Raw genomic sequence first — 17,127 nt, 5'->3', positions numbered from 1 at the left:
CTTTTCTTTGGAACAGAGGAGGAAAAGGGGAATTTTAAGTGAGGTGCTTAAACTTATGAGGGAACTCACTGCCTAGAAGAATGAAAGAGGCAGCTGACCTCATTTCATTTAAAAAGCGCTAGATAGGCACTTGTAGTGCCATAACCTACAGGGCTATGGACCAAGAGTTGGAAAGTGGGATTAATCTGGATAAATAATTCTTTTTCAGCCAGCACAGACACGATGAACAAAATGGCCTCATTCTGTGCCATGTATTTTCTATGTTTCAGTGTTCTTTGAGGAACAAAGTTTATGGTGGATACCTTAACCTTACCTCTTCTCAGTCCCATTGCCCTGACAATAAACATACATTTCATCAGGCCATCACCCATACTACCCCCAGACTACACCACAGTATTTTTGGTCCTAAATGATCGTCATGTCAGAGCAGATGATAGCACCACACTAGTGCACTTTGTAAGAAATGATGCACATTGGACATTCAATTTTATTATAGTGAATCCTGAAATGGCTAAAGTCAATGTTTTCTTCACACCTTGCTACTCCTGGAACTGACACCTGAAGACCATTTTACCATTCCTATGCTTATTCCAGTTGCCACATGTGGACAAGTCTGTGGGAACTGCTTGACAGCTAATCCCCTACAAAAGAATCATGTAGCAGATTTTACATTACCTCACTCCCAGGATGTTGATAATGAGAAATTCAGCCATGGTAATGCCATTGAATGTTAAGGGGAGATGATTATTCTCTTTTATTGGAGACTATTATTGCCTAGCAGTTGTTACTTGCCAGTTGTCAGCCCACAGCTGGATATTGTCCAGGTCTTGTTGAATTTGGATATGGACTGCTTCAGTTTCTGAGGAATTATGAATGATACTGGAAATATTCCCACTTCTGACCTTGTAATTGAAGGAAAGTCATTGATGAAACAGCTGAAGATGATTGGGCCTAGGACAATACTCTGAGGAACTCCTACATACAGTGATATCTTGGAACTGAGATGATCGACCTTGAACAACCACAACCTTCTTTTGTGCTAGGTATGACTCCAACCAGTGGAAAATCTCCCCCCAATTTCTATTGATTCCAGTTTTGTTAGAACTCCTTTATGCTATACTCGGTTTATTGCTATTTTGATGTCAAGGGTAGCCACACTCACCTCAGCTCTGGATTTCAGATCTTTTATCCATGTTTGAACCAAGGCTGGAATAAGGTTGAGAGCTGAGTGACCTGGTGGAACCCAAACTGAGCCATACAAGTATAGGTGACAGACGCAAAGCAATAAGTAATCTTGTACTATAATGTATGTTTCTTAAAACCATTCAAAGGGAACATTTCAACATTATGCTTTGGGTAAACTGACTGGTCCTTGAGAACGTGATGACGTAGCTACAAAGAGGTCATGTGGCTGGAGTGTGGGATTATCCCCAGGAGCACTGACAAAGTGCAAGTGTTGTGTTTGGAGGCTGAGCTCAGGAAAAAACTACCTTTGTTGATTTCGGTGACTTAGGAACCCACAACATTCAACATGGTGTCTGGATTTGGCAGTATGGCACAAGGACTTTGCCACTTCGACCCATTTGTCTTTGAAGAAAATATTGTGGATAGTTGGGAGAAGTTCCAGAAGGAGTAACCTATTTACTGCTGTGCTGTACTCACTGACAAGTTGAATATTGGTATAGGCTTATAATTTATTAAACACCACAGGCCCTGAGCCGGTGAAAAATCAAAATTGTTTGTTTTCCAAACAGAGGAAGAAAATGTAGATCCCAAGGTAATCTTGAATCAGTTCAGGAACATCCATCTCTCAGGAAAAAACATCATCCTTGATAGAATTCGATTCAATAACCAAAGAGCAGATGAGTCAATACACAGCTGCTGTGAGAAAAAGACTTAACATTACAAGCAGCCATCAATATCTGTGTGTTAAACGAACATGATGTGGGTATGCCGGCGTTGGACTGGCGTAAACACAGTAAAAAGTCTGACAACACCAGGTTTTAGTCCAACCTATTTATTTGATAATATATTATCAAATAAATAGGTTGGACTAAAACCTGGTGTTGTCAGACTTTTTACTGTGTTTACGCCAGTCCAACGCCGGCATACCCACATCATGTTCGTTTAACACACAGATATTGATGGCTGCTTGTAATGTTAAGTCTTTTTCTCACAGCAGCTGTGTATTGACTCATCTGCTCTTTGGTTATTGAATCGAATTCTATCAAGGATGATGTTTTTTCCTGAGAGATGGATGTTCCTGAACTGATTCAAGATTACCTTGGGATCTACATTTTCTTCCTCTGTTTGGAAAACAAACAATTTTGATTTTTCACCGGCTCAGGGCCTGTGGTGTTTAATAAATTATAAGCCTATACCAATATTCAACTTGTCAGTGAGTACAGCACAGCAGTAAATAGGTTACTCCTTCTGGAACTTCTCCCAACTATCCACAATATTTTCTTCAAAGACAAATGGGTCGAAGTGGCAAAGTCCTTGTGCCATACTGCCAAATCCAGACACCATGTTGAATGTTGTGGGTTCCTAAGTCACCGAAATCAACAAAGGTAGTTTTTTCCTGAGCTCAGCCTCCAAACACAACACTTGCACTTTGTCAGTGCTCCTGGGGATAATCCCACACTCCAGCCACATGACCTCTTTGTAGCTACGTCATCACGTTCTCAAGGACCAGTCAGTTTACCCAAAGCATAATGTTGAAATGTTCCCTTTGAATGGTTTTAAGAAACATACATTATAGTACAAGATTACTTATTGCTTTGCGTCTGTCACCTATACTTGTATGGCTCAGTTTGGGTTCCACCAGGTCACTCAGCTCTCAACCTTATTCCAGCCTTGGTTCAAACATGGATAAAAGATCTGAAATCCAGAGCTGAGGTGAGAGTGGCTACCCTTGACATCAAAATAGCAATAAACCGAGTATAGCATAAAGGAGTTCTAACAAAACTGGAATCAATAGAAATTGGGGGGAGATTTTCCACTGGTTGGAGTCATACCTAGCACAAAAGAAGGTTGTGGTTGTTCAAGGTCGATCATCTCAGTTCCAAGATATCACTGTATGTAGGAGTTCCTCAGAGTATTGTCCTAGGCCCAATCATCTTCAGCTGTTTCATCAATGACTTTCCTTCAATTACAAGGTCAGAAGTGGGAATATTTCCAGTATCATTCATAATTCCTCAGAAACTGAAGCAGTCCATATATTATATAATATATTATCAAATAAATAGGTTGGACTAAAACCTGGTGTTGTCAGACTTTTTACTGTGTTAAACGAACAATCAGAGAAACAAAGCAGAAATTTTAGGTGGGAAACTGAGGCATTTGCAGTGCAGGGGTCCCTGCTCCAAATGCAGCAGCCGTACCCATCAAACAAAACAGCTTGTTTTGCAAATAATAAAAGATACAACAAATGGAGGAAATTGAACCACTTTACTAAGCACTATAGCAGCCCTCCTTTGTCATAAGCAACCTGGCAACTGTTCAATCAGAATGAATCAGTGTTCAACCAAAGCAATAAATCTACAGAACTTCCAGCAGCACTCTTTTGCATCAAAATTGATAGTGAGATCCTCACTATCTTCAACATAATTGGCAGCAATTCCAGAATTAAAGTCAAGACTGACACTGGAGTTAATGATCCATCCATCCGAAGGTTACCGGAGCTAGTCTGCAGTATCAGATTCCCATGCCCAGACACACCTTGTGGCTTATAGTGGACAATTCACACTGAACATGTAGAAACCCTCCACTGCACAAAGGGAAATTTCAAGTTCCATATAGCTGACCAGAAATTTAGGGGGTGATCTTCCAAAAAAATTCAAAGTGCTGAGCAAGTGCGAGAATTTCACATTTGTTTTTTTGGTGAGTTGAAAAATACAATCTTATGGCACTTAAGTTAAAAAGAAATGACAGGATGAGATTCTTGGCAGTAGGGGGCAGGGCAGAGCGTGATCTCACCAGTGAAGCCAGCTGCTGAGCTACAGCGCACCACTGCGCTGATCTCTCAGTATATAGTGTACACAGTGCACTGGAGATCTGTCATTTCCCCCCAACACCCTCCCCCCTTCTCCCCCAGACATCGGGTCATATTCCTGATCACTTCCAGTTTTCTCCACCCCTCACGGACATCAAACCCGCCACACCACCCCCCATGCGCCAATTGCTCCCTGGACACAAGCCCCTCTCCCTGTCTGCTGACCCAGCTGAACACCGTTGCATTGGAGCTCATTCAGCTCCAAAAGTGCATGCTCTACAACTCCAAGCTCCAGAGATAACAGCGTATAGAGACTTCTCCAACTGTGACATCATTGGTAAGCTACCAGTAGTATACCACATGAGCCTCATTCATTTACGACTATCAATAGTCTGTGCTCTGACCACTGGCTGGAGACAATACACATACATCTCTTTAACCTGTGCTTAACCCTCTCTCCACACACATTCACATTGTTTGTACCTTTAAGGCTTGATTACCTGTAAAGACTCGCATTCCAACCATTATTTTGTAAATTGAGTTTGTGTCTTTATTTGCCCTGTTTGTGCCCAGAATTCCCACTTACCTGATGAAGGACCAGTGCTCCGAAAGCTAGTGGTTTGTGCTACCAAATAAAGCTGTTGGACTTTAACCTGCTGTTGTGAGACTTCTTGCTCTGACCAGTGGCCATGAAGCAGAAAATAATTAATGAGTTGCACAAGCTGACAGCAATAGGTGTCATAACCCCTACGTGCGAGGCCATAGAATGGGTTTCAGTAATGGTGGCCATAAGGAAAAATGGCATGATCAAGATTTGCATTGACCCAGTGTGCTTGAACAAGGGACTGCTCGGACCTCATCACCCTATGAAGACGGTGGAACAGATAATAGCTGACATGCCAAATGCTAAGGACTTCAGCATTCTCGATGCAAGTTCTGGTACATCCATTTGATAAGAGAACCTCGAAAGTAATCACATTCATGTCTCCAGAAGACAGCTATAATTTTCTTTGTATGCCCAATGGATCTCCACAGGCAGTGAGATTTTCCAGTGGTGTATGGAGGCCAACCTTGCGAGATCATTGCTGATGACATCTTTGTTTGGGGTTGTACAATGCAAGAGCATGATGCACATATTCATCCCGTTCATGACAGAACCAGGATGATCCAGTTAAAACTTCACCCTATGAATTGCAGATTCAGGGTCAACCAAGTTTCTTATGTGGGAAATTTACCCACACACAATGCTGTAATGCCCATCCAGACAAGATAATGGCTATACGACAGATGGCCATTCCTGTAGACAAACATACTTTACTCACTTTCATGGCACGACAGATTTTTTTTAAACTATCTTAAAGAAGCATCTCTATATTGTGTCTGCTCAGCTGCAACGCAAGATAGTAAAATTGCAATGCTACAACCTCAGAGTCTTCTACAAATGTGACAAGGAGCTGTACTTGGCTGAAGCTCTCTGCAGCGCCTTCTTACCACTAGAGATCAGGCAGGTTATAAGGAAGATATAGAAATTATGGCAATAGAGTTTCTGTCCTCTCATCAAACTTAGGAAGTCAAGCAGGTCCTAAAGGCAGACATCACATATTGGCAGCTGTCTGCCGTCATCATGAGGAGCTGGCCAGAGCTCTGCACATTCTTCACTGGCCTTTATAGCGAGGGGGATAGAACATAAAAGCAGGGAGGTCTTGCTGCAACTGTACAGGGTACTGGTGAGGCTGCAGCTGGAGTACTGTGTGCAGTTTTGGTCGCTGCACTTGTGCAAGGATATTTTGGCCTTGGAGGGAGTGCAGAGGAGGTTCACTAGGCTGATACCGGAGAACTATGAAGAGAGACTAAATAGACAGGGTCTGTACTCTTTGGAGTTTAGAAGGATGAGGGGGCATCTTATAGAGACGTATAAGATAATGAAAGGGATGGATAGAGTAGAGGTAGAGAGATTCTTCCCGCTTAGAAAGGATAGCAGGACTAGAGGGCACAGCCTCAAGATAACGGGGGGGCAGTTTAGATCAGAGTTGAGGAGGAACTTCTTCACTCAAAGGGTGGTGAATCTCTGGAATTCTCTGCCCGTTGAAGTGGAGGAGGCTACCTCACTAAATATATTTAAATCACGGGTAGATAGGTTTTTGACACAAGGGAATTCAGGGTTATGGGGAGAAAGCTGGAAAGTGGAACTGATCCACTCCAGATCAGCCATGATCTTATAGAATGACGGGGCAGGCTCGAAGGGCTAGATGGCCTACTCCTGCTCCTATTTCTTATGTTCTTATGTTCACCATTAGAGATGAACTGACTGTACCACATGGGCTAATACTGCATGGCCAATGATCCATCATCTTACTGCCCTCCAGAGGTACTACACCCAACATCTGCACCAAGGGCGTTGTAGGGTGGAATGATCCAGATGCTGGTCAAGGCATCACTGGCCCAGTATACATGGCCCTCCATGTACGCAGACATGGAAAGGGGAAATCTCCAGATGCACACTATGCAATGCACTACAGTCACAACAAGCAAAGGAATCACTGCATTTACACAAAGTCCCAGATCTCCCATGGTCATTCACAGCATGGTCATTGACACCTTTGAATGGAATAATAAACAACATTTAGTGTTAGCTGGTTCGTATTCCGGTTGGTTTGAACTTAACTGCCTGCCATTGAGCTTGAAGGGCTGAATGGTCAACTCCTGTTCTTATTTTCTATGTTCCTATAAACATGACAAGTAAAACAGTAGTCATCAAGCTTAAGAAACACTTCGCCACACATGGCATCCCACAGAGACTTATTACAGACAATGTTCGCTAATTCATCAGCTTTGCATGCCTGTGGGACTTTAAGCATATCACAAGCAGTCCCCTATATCCACAGTCAAATGGTTTGGTGGAAAGGGTAGCTCACTCATCCAAACATCTTCTAGAGAACTGTGCATGGGATCATATAGACTGTTATGCTGCACTGCTCAACCAGTAAATCAACCATGACAGAGCCTGCCCTCATCAGCACAATTACTTTTTCCAGACACTCCAGGACCACAATTGCTACTACTAATAACTGCTGCAGCCTAAATGTGAAACCAATGTGAATGATGCCCTCCTGCAATGCAGATTGAAAAGCAAAATGCACTATGATCAAGATGCCTACACATTTGGCCTTGCAACACCAAGTGAAATGGTCAGGATTTTGACTGCGCAGTTGCTAGAACCTAAACAGGGTCAGCATGGTGGCACAATGGTTAGCACTACAGCCTCACAGCGCCAGGGACCCCGGTTCGATTCCTGGCTTGGGTCATTGTCTGTGTGGAGTTTGCATGTTCTCCTCTTGTCTGCATGGGTTTCGTCCTGGTGTTCCAGTTTCCTCCCACAGTCCAAAGATGTGCAGGTTAGATGGATTGGCCATGCTAAATTTCCCCTTAATGTCAGGGGAACTAGCTGGGGTAAATGCATGGCGTTATGTGGATAGAGCCTGGATGGGATTGTGGTCGGTGCAGACCCAATGGGCCGAATGGCCTTCTTCTGCACTTTAGGATTCTATGATTTTAATCCATGACTCAATATATGTGTTAATAGTTAGTTGTTAGTTTGTTTAATTGAATGTTACATAATGGTCTGTACATAGTTTCCTGTTGTACACGATGTTACATCCCATGCCACTGGGTGTTCCAGCTGAGCAGGGAAGATGTAGACTGAGTGGTTGTGTGAAAATGTAATGATACAGCTACAAAAAAGATCACATGGTGGAAGCGTGGATGTTACCTCCAGAGTGTGGGCAGAACACAAGTGTTGTACATAGCTGTGAGCTCAGGAATGAATTACATTTCTTGGAAGTCCCTGATTTCAGTGATTTTAGAAACCCACAATATTCAACACTTTGTTAAAAAATGACTTGCTCACTTGAATTCAAATGCTTTCGTGAACTTCAGTTTGGACCTATAAAAGGGAGATTGTAAACAGTCTGGACTCAGTCAACATACTTTGTAAACATTTATTATTCTTCTATACATCGGCCTGAGTCAAACTCACATTTTATAAGTGTCTGAGAACATTCAGCACCATGTATATTTAACAATTACGTACATATATATATATATACACACATACACACACGCACACACACACATACACGCACACACACGTACAGCTTATTTTTAGTAGACACTTGCCCTGGTTATTGATAGACAAATAGTCCAATAAATATTGCTGTATTTGTTTATGATTTGCATTTTATTCTTATATTGTCTCCTCTGTAATACTGTGCACCATTATTGACCAATGGGTCTGGAAGACATTGATGAATAAGTGGCTAGGCGATGCAGAAGAGCAGTGTGAGGTGATTTACTTCTTTCTCCCACTATGGAATTGTTAAGTCTTAACGAGCCACCTTGCCCTGGGTTGTGCTGAGGTGCAGAATCTCATACACGAGGAACCAAAAGAGAAAATGCTGGGTTTGACAAAGAGTTGTCTGGACTCGAAACATCAGCTCTTTTCTCTCCTTACAAATGCTGCCAGACCTGCTGAGATTTTCCAGCGTTTTCTCGTTTGATTTCAGATTCCAGCATTTGCAATAATTTACTTTTATCTCATACATGAGGAATTCATTCACATGAACCAATGCTATTTGTGATAAAGCAAACTGTGCTGCACCACTGGGCATTGTAGGTAAGAGTCATTGCAGAGGAAAGCTTTTATTAAGACCACTGCAAAGTAAATCTGAAACCCTTTCTGTTGCTATCAATGATAATCACTGACTATTTTGCTAGTTTAGCCCTATTCTTATTAGATTGTATATTTTATCTATTCAGGAAACCCAAAACAGAACTGGACCTCTTATATTCAATCTCAAAACATTCTGGGGATAATACCCAGGTCCACACTTAATACAAATCAGGCATGACAGAACTTCCCAGAACATTTTAATACATGGATCTGCTTCCACATCAGATACCTGCTGATCTGTGACAGCACTTTCCTTTCCAAGAGCTCACTTTCCTAATATTCTGAATTATTTCTATTGAACCCAAGCTGAGAGCTCAATCTTTACTCAACTTTTAACCCAATCGACCACATCATTGTACGTATTAACGTGGCAGAATTAATTGAATGAGTAGTGCTCATATTTTGTCCACTGGCTGACTTAATGAATAAAACTTTATTTGTGTCTAAAACACCAGTTGTTTTGCATCTAAATAAAACTCTTATTATCAAAAAGTGGATCAATTCCTAAGCCACTCCTTGTTTCTATCACCTTCCACAAAGAACTAAACAAAAATACATGTTCATATTCAAAATGCATGAAAGTAATTTTTTTGTTAAATACTTCTAAAAAAATCCTGTCAAAGATCAGCTTATAATTTTGTCTGTTAACAGAATTCTAAATAATGGGAGTCTTGTAAATGAAAGGAAGACAGTTAGTATAAGTATTCATCTTCTGCAGCTGACCCATTGCTCTTTACAGTACTGTTGATGTTGACTGATGCATTATTCTATTAGAAGCCTAGATGAGCCACTCTGGTGTATAGATATTAAACAACCAAGAGTCATTTGTCACTCTCCTGACTCCCCACCACAGGTGGAATTCTGGAAAGTACCCGCACTGATTTTGCTAGAGTTTGCAGAGTCATTGGAACACTGTTTTATGGGTCACAACATGATACAGAGGACAACACAGCAAATCCTGCACCTGATGAACATAGAAATGAAACATCCACATTTCTAACAGTGAGGACACTGGCCAAAGTAAGACTGCAACACCGCCAACTGATGTAATCACACGCTCGGGGCGCCTGAGCAGGCCAAACACAAGATACCAGGATTTTATTACAACTTAGCCTAGAACTGACTTTTGAATTTCAGTGTTCTCGCCAACAAAATGGAAGGAAGCTATTTGACCCATTGTCCCTGTGCTGGCTCTTTGGTGGAAGTATCCAATTGATCTCACTTCCCTGCTCTATCCCAATAGTCAAGTGTTTATACAAAGCTCTTTTGAATGTTATTATCAAAACTGTTTCAACCATCCTTCCAGGCAATACATTTCAGATCACAACAATTCACTGCATAAAAATAAATGCTCATATTGCACCTGTTCTTTTGTCAATCACCTTAAATCTCTGTTATTTGGTTGCCAATACTTCTACCACTGAGAATTATTTCTCTATACTTCAACAAAACCAGACATGGTTTTGAGCGCCTCGATCAAATCTCTTCCAAACCTTTTCTACTGTAAGGAGAACAACTCCGGCATTGCCACACAACCAAAGTTCCTTATTCCTGGCAGTATTCTAGTAAAGTTCTCTGCAATCTTTCCAAGGCCTTAACAGTCTTTTGTGCTCAGAGCTGTGGCCTATGTTTTGTAAATATGAGCATAACTTCCTTGCTCTTGTACTCAATGCCTCTGTTATTAAAACCAAAGATCCCAAGTGCTTTTTTGAAAGCCTACTCAGCTTGCCACCTTTAAAAACTTATCTTACTTCCCTGAATTAAATTTCCTTTGTCATATCTCAAAAGTCTGTCTATGTCCAGAAGTTTATTACTATCCTCCTTATTGTTTACTCCATTTTCGAGTTTCAAATCTACAAATTTTGAAATGATCCTCTGTACAACAAAATTCATTAATATATGTCAAAAAGAGGAATAGCCCGAATACTAATTCCTGGAGAGCATCTCTGCATACTTCCCTTCAGTCTGAAAATACAAGTTAATCTCTAATCTCTGCTTTCTGTCCCTGATATCTCAAGTAATATTAATATAGGGCAGGTTGACACAAGTAATCACATCTCAAGTATCTGCCTTTCCCATTGCTGCTAGAAATTCTGTGAGGAAAGGGAGAAGGATTTTTTTTCTGGACCGGACTTCAACACCTATTGGGCTCTCGAATGAGGCAACCAATTTGGATGAAGGTGAAAAAACCATAATGGCAAGAATTTTACAAGTGAAAAACGTGCTTGGTGGGCAGTGCCAGAAGCAGTTGTGTTTTCCACTTCCACCCGAGATTAACAAGGGCACGCAACATTATACTGCCTGCCCAATTAAGTCATTGGCCAGTGTGAAACACGCCCAGATATGCTCTGCAAGACCTGCAGGGGTGAGTGTGGCAGGCACTGGATCCAATGGAGACCCAGCAGGCAGGTCAAAGGCAGCTGAGTCAGACCATTGACAACATTGGAGACGGCACAGGGAGCTGTCCAGAATGATTGCAGCATCCAGGAAACATACCAGGGGCAGGGTAATGCAGATAGACAGCAAGGTCTTTCTTTCAGATGACTGACTTCCTGCTCTCATGGAGGCAGAATGCTAGGAAGGGTATCTTAATGCCATGGATGGCAAGAAGAGGCCCCCTCCCCAACCCCCCCAAACCAAAAAGGTATGGGGAAAGGTAGCAGCAGAGGTCAGTGGGCATAGCCTGGTCCACCTCACATGGGATATTGTGCCATAAAAAGTTCAGTGGTCTTCTGCAAGTGGAAAGATTGAGTACCAAGTTGGCATGGTCCAGTGTGGAGAAATGTGGAAGGTTCCCCTTCCATAGTGGTGCTCCTCAGGAATTAGTAATCAGAGTCTCAGAACGCACATCTGCCTTTGTGTATTAAGGCTGGGAGATAAGATCAGAACACCTGGGTCCATGTAAGGGTCAGATGTGCCAAGGTGTAAGAAACATCAACATGGTTTGTGGGAGTGAAGGGACTGGGGACAGCATGGTATGATGTTGAAAGTGGAGGATTGAGAACTGAATGGATCTTTGCACTAACAGAAAAGAAGCCATTGTAATGCAAAGTGATCTGCAACTGGTGGTGGGGTGGCCAACCTAATAATACTGATTTGCCATGAAATATGTATCCTGGGGCTTGGGAGTGAACACAGAGGAAGATCCTTAGGTTGCAGAGAGTTTCTGAGGAAGGTAAGAGTCCAGTGGGCAGAAGTGGGAAAGGCAGATAGTAAAAGGAATATTGAGTTATCTCATTCCTCACAAATACTTCTGAGAATTAGTCCCTAGTTATTCAGCAACCACAAAGCCACTGTGATGTTTGAACTTGGCCACCTAGAACAGGCATCAACTGGGTGTTCAGTAATAATACTGACCGATTGTTTTCCTCCCTCAGATGAACCATCCTCCAGAGCCAGTCAGGCCCTGAGGACTTTCCATTGACAACTGAGGCGGCGCCACTGATAAATATGCCTGTGTCACATTTCTCTTGCACCAAGCACCACTGCAGATACAGGAATGTCGGTGGGTAGTAGCACATTTGCTTAGTTGATAGTGCGCATCATGCTCACATGACAAACTGGTAGAGGCAGAGAGTGCCCAGGGTGCTGGCATTTGACGGACTGTTGGAAACCAGGACCAGAGTGAGTTCCAGACAGATGATGAGCCTTTGGCCCATTTGTCCTTCTTCTAGCTGCCTGTCAAAAATCTATTAATCTCAGTCATGAATAAACTCAACGATGGAGTACCCATTACCATCTGAGGTATACAATTCCAAAGATTCACAACTCTAAGTGAAAAAAACTTCTCCTCATCTGAATGATCAAAATGATCAAATCCTTTCTGGAGGCTGGGCTCCCATATTCTAGATTCCTGAGCCTGGGGAAACAATATCTCAACAATATCTGTCAAGACCCTTCAGAATCTTGTATGTTTCATTTAAATCACTTCTCGTTCTTTGAAGAATATTGACCCAATTTAGGTAGTCAACATCTGAGTGGGTTGCTGGGCCACTTCAGAGTCAGCCACATTGGTGTGGGTCTGGAGTAAATATGCTGACTAGGCAATGAATGATAGAGTCATAGAGGTTCACAGCATGGAAACAGGTCCTTTGGCCCAAGCTGTCCACGCCACCTTTTTTTTTAAAAAAACCTCTAAGCTAGTCCCAATATCATTGTAACTAGCCAACACCAGGTTACAACCTGAAAAATCTACTGGAACTCATCATCGATTTTAGCTATCATTCAACTGACAGTCCAGAGTGGAATACAGTTCTAGTTAGAATCACAGGATTGACCAAATTAGTCTCTGCTACCAATTAATACAGCAATCACACTTTACCTCTTCACTCCCCTGTCATTTACCTTTCTCGGTTCAAATACTGCTCAATATTCTTTTAAAAGCACAATATTCTCTGCCCCAACCACTTCAGCCATTTTATTCTCTTTAGCTGGTCACTGAATTTATAGAATACCAAAACAAGGTGGGAAACTAAATGCCCTAGATTCCAAACAAAGCAGTTTCATTAAACTCGTTTTTATTCATTTTTGTCAGAATCATCTAACCCCATGACCTCCATTAAATCCAGATTCTCCACATGGCTGACTTACTTTCCTAAAGGGGATTAGTGAACTCGATGTGATTTTACAACACAAATTAATAATCATCTCTTTCTTGAAGAGATGATTATATTATGATAACATTAAATTTCAGATCTTTCCATTAATTAATTGATTTTAAATTCTATGAAGTGCATGGTGGATATTTGAACTCATGTTTCCAGAACATTAGTCCAGGTGTCTAGATTAGCAACTAGTCTAGTAATCTGACCATTATGTTACCATCTCCAAGTAATGTTTTTTTTCTCCTGCTCCAGCATCATTAATTTTAGTGTCACCCCACCTCTTCCATATCTACATGCTCCTCCTTGGTAATATCATCTGAGAGCACAGCATTAGCTTTCACATGTATGTTGATAATTCTTTCAATTCTTCCATTGCTGCTAACTTATTGGACTGCATATCTGACATGTGGTACTAAATTTGCAGAAATTTCCTTCAATTAAATATTGAGAAGGCTGAAGCTATAGTTTTAGGTCCCGCTCCAAACCCCATTTCCTAGCAATGGACTTCATGCCTCTCCCTGGTACTTAGAAGAACAAAAACAATTCCATTCCCAATATATTTGGCTTTTCACAATGATTTCTCATTTAACTACCCACTTTCACCATCTCACTTTCCCCACTTTCGCTTGATGAAAACCTATTATAATTTAATTTTTCTGATGAAAGGTCACAAACCTGAAATATGGGGTGAAATCTTGTCAAAAGATGGCAGAGTTTTGCTTCCGGTGAGAAAACCAGAGTGTTTCTCTCCAGAGAAACCAATCGGGTTTCTCTCCAGATCTGATGCTGCTCTGCCAAAAAAATCAAAGGGGCATGTTTCACACATCATACAGTAGGGCACAGCCTCAACACACCAGCAAAACCTGTGCTCAGAGATCTTTAAAGGAGTATACCTTCCCAGCCCATCATGGAGGTCTCAGGGGTCTCCCAACCCCGGATGGAATCAGCACTTCTCTACCCACCCGATCAGCAGCCTCTACTCCCTGCCCCCAATCAGCAGCATCTTCTCCTACATCCCAACACCCCTGTCGTCTCAATCATCGGTACCTTCCACCTTCTCCGCCCCACAACCCGCCACTGTCACAGGCTGAGCTGGCATCCACCTCCATTACCACCAGGTCACCATCTGGCCATGACTCTCTCCCCTGTGGGCTATACTTATCTTTAAGGCCCTGGGGAGACCCCTACAATAGGTTCACATCTGGGTGAATCTGTTGCAAATGGTGCTGGTATGATGGCACGCTGGCACCCATTGAATATCTGGTGAGGTGGTGGGGGGGAAGAGTCCTGAGAGAGTGCTCACCAATGACACGCTAATGTTTAAAATAAACTGAACAGTGCTGCCGTTTGTTTTGCAATGCTTCACTGGCGAGGGGACAATATGATCAGAACTTGGAAATTCGTTGGCACAAGTCGCACCTGTCAGATTTTGAGCACATGCTGCCATTCCTATGGACAGAGACTGAGGGATCAAAATCACCCCAGTAACTCCACACTGCTATCTAACCTGTTCCATGGTTCTAAATATTTATCCTCCAAACCAACAAAATGCATCTCTGAATGATGTGTATCTCTCCAATCTTGAACAATATGGGTGGGATTCTCTGGCCATGCTCACCTGAAAACTGGAGATTCCTGCCCAACTTCAATGGACCTTTACATGGTCCGTTCTCCCCACCCACTAGAAATCCAATGGTGGGCAGGATAGGAGAATTCCAGCCTATGCCTCTCTCCAATCTCCCACAATGTGCCCCTCTGCAATCTCCCACAATGTGCCCCTCTCCAATCTCCCACAATGTGCCCCTCTCCAATTTCCCACAATGTGCTCCTCTCCAATCTCCCACAATATGCCCCTCTCCAATCTCCTGCCCAGTCTCTTTCCCTCACTCTCAAATCTCCTGCTCTGCCTCTCTCTACAATCTCTTGCTCTGTCTCTCTCTCTCTTCAATCTCCAGCCATGGAGATCGCTCTCTCTGTGTCATGGTGGCACAGTGGTTAGCAATGCTGTCTCATGATGCCAGGAAGCCATGGTTGATTCCAACCTTGGGTCACTGTTTACATGTTCTCCCTGTGTCTGCGTGGGTTTCCTCCGGGTGCTCTCATTTTCTCCACACAAAAATGTGCGAGTTAGGTTGGATTGGTCATGCCAAATTGCCCTTTTGTGTCGGGGGTGGGGGAGGGGGTTGTAGGGTAAATAGGTGGGGTTAAGGGGACAGGGCCTGGATGGGATTGTGGTTGGTGCAGACTCAATGGGCCAAATGGCCTCCTTTCCAAATGGGATTCTATAATTCTTTCTCCAATCTCCTGGACTGTCTCTGTCTTACTCCACTCTTCCACACTGTCTCTCCTTCTCCAATCTCTCGCCCTGACTCTCTCCAGTCTCCCGCCCTGACTCTCTCCAGTCTCCTGCATTGTGTCCCTCCCCAGTCTCCCACACTACCTCCCACCCCAGTCTCCCATATGGTGTCCCTCCCCAGTCTCCTACATTGCCTCCCACCTCAGTCTGCTGCACTATATCCTTCCCCAATCTCCCAGTCTGAGTGCCTGTACCATCTCTTGCTCTCTGTCCCTCCCCAACCTCCCAGACTGGGTGTCTCTGAAATCTTCTGTACCATCTTCATTGCTAGAGGGATAGAGTTTAAAAACAGCGAGGTTATGTTGCAGCTGTATAAGGTGCTGGTGAGGCCACACCTGGACTACTATGTACAGTTTTGGTTTCCTTACTTGAGAAGGGATATACTGGCACTGGAGGGGGTGTAGAGGAGATTCACTAGGTTGATTCTGGAGTTGAGAGGGTTGGCTTATGAGGAGAGACTGAGTAGACTGGGGCTATACTCATTGGAATTCAGAAGAATGAGGGGAGATCTTATAGAAACATATAAGACTATGAAGGGAATAGATTAGAAGCAGGGAAGTTGATTCTGCTGGCAGGTGAAACTAAAACTAGGGGGCATGGCCTCAAAATAAGGGGAAGCAGATTTAGGACTGAATTGAGGAGGAACCTCTTCACACAAACGGTTGTGAATCTATGGAATTCCCTGCCCAGAGAAGCAGTTGACACTACCTCATTGAATGTTTTTAAGGCAAGGATAGATAAATTTTTGAATAGTAAAGGAATTAAGGGTTATGGTGAGTGGGCAAGTAAGTGGAGCTGAGTCCACGAAAAGATCAGCCATGATCTTATTGAGTGGCGGTGCAGGCTCGAGGGGCCAGATGGCCTACTCCTGCTCCTAGTTCTTATACAATCTCAACAATGCAGAAGGAGGCCATTCAGCCCATCGAGTCTGCACTGACCACACTCACACCCAGGCCCTATTCCCGGAACCCTGCATGTTTGCCCTGCTAATCCCTTGACACAAGGGTTAATTCAGCATGGCCAATCAACCTAACCTGCACATCTTTGGACTGTGGGAGGAAACCAGAGCACTGGAGGAAACTTACGCAAATTAGGGGAGAACGTGCAAATGCCACACAGACAGAGCCAAAGCTGGAATTGAACCTGAGTCCCAAGTGTTGTGAGACAGCAGTGCTAACCACTGTGCCACCGTGCTGATGTACATATATGTTCTTATCTGTCTCTGCAATCTCCCACATTGTGGGGGTGATTCTCCCAAAAGTGCTGAATTGGTGGCAAAACTGTTCTAGATCATGGCAGTTCTGACAGGTCAGCTTTTCACTTGAATCTCCACACTTGGTGCAATGCAGAGGGCCCAGTCACAAATCTTATTAAAAACCAAGGTGGGGGGGGGGGGGTTTGGGGTGACCCTATTCACACCAGAGTTTGACAGTTCCGGAGCTTT

Source organism: Carcharhinus amblyrhynchos, chromosome 2 (genome assembly GCF_965287045.1).
Source record: "Carcharhinus amblyrhynchos chromosome 2, sCarAmb.v2.hapA, whole genome shotgun sequence".
Lineage (NCBI taxonomy): Eukaryota > Metazoa > Chordata > Chondrichthyes > Carcharhiniformes > Carcharhinidae > Carcharhinus > Carcharhinus amblyrhynchos.
This window is presented reverse-complemented; position numbering follows the sequence as displayed.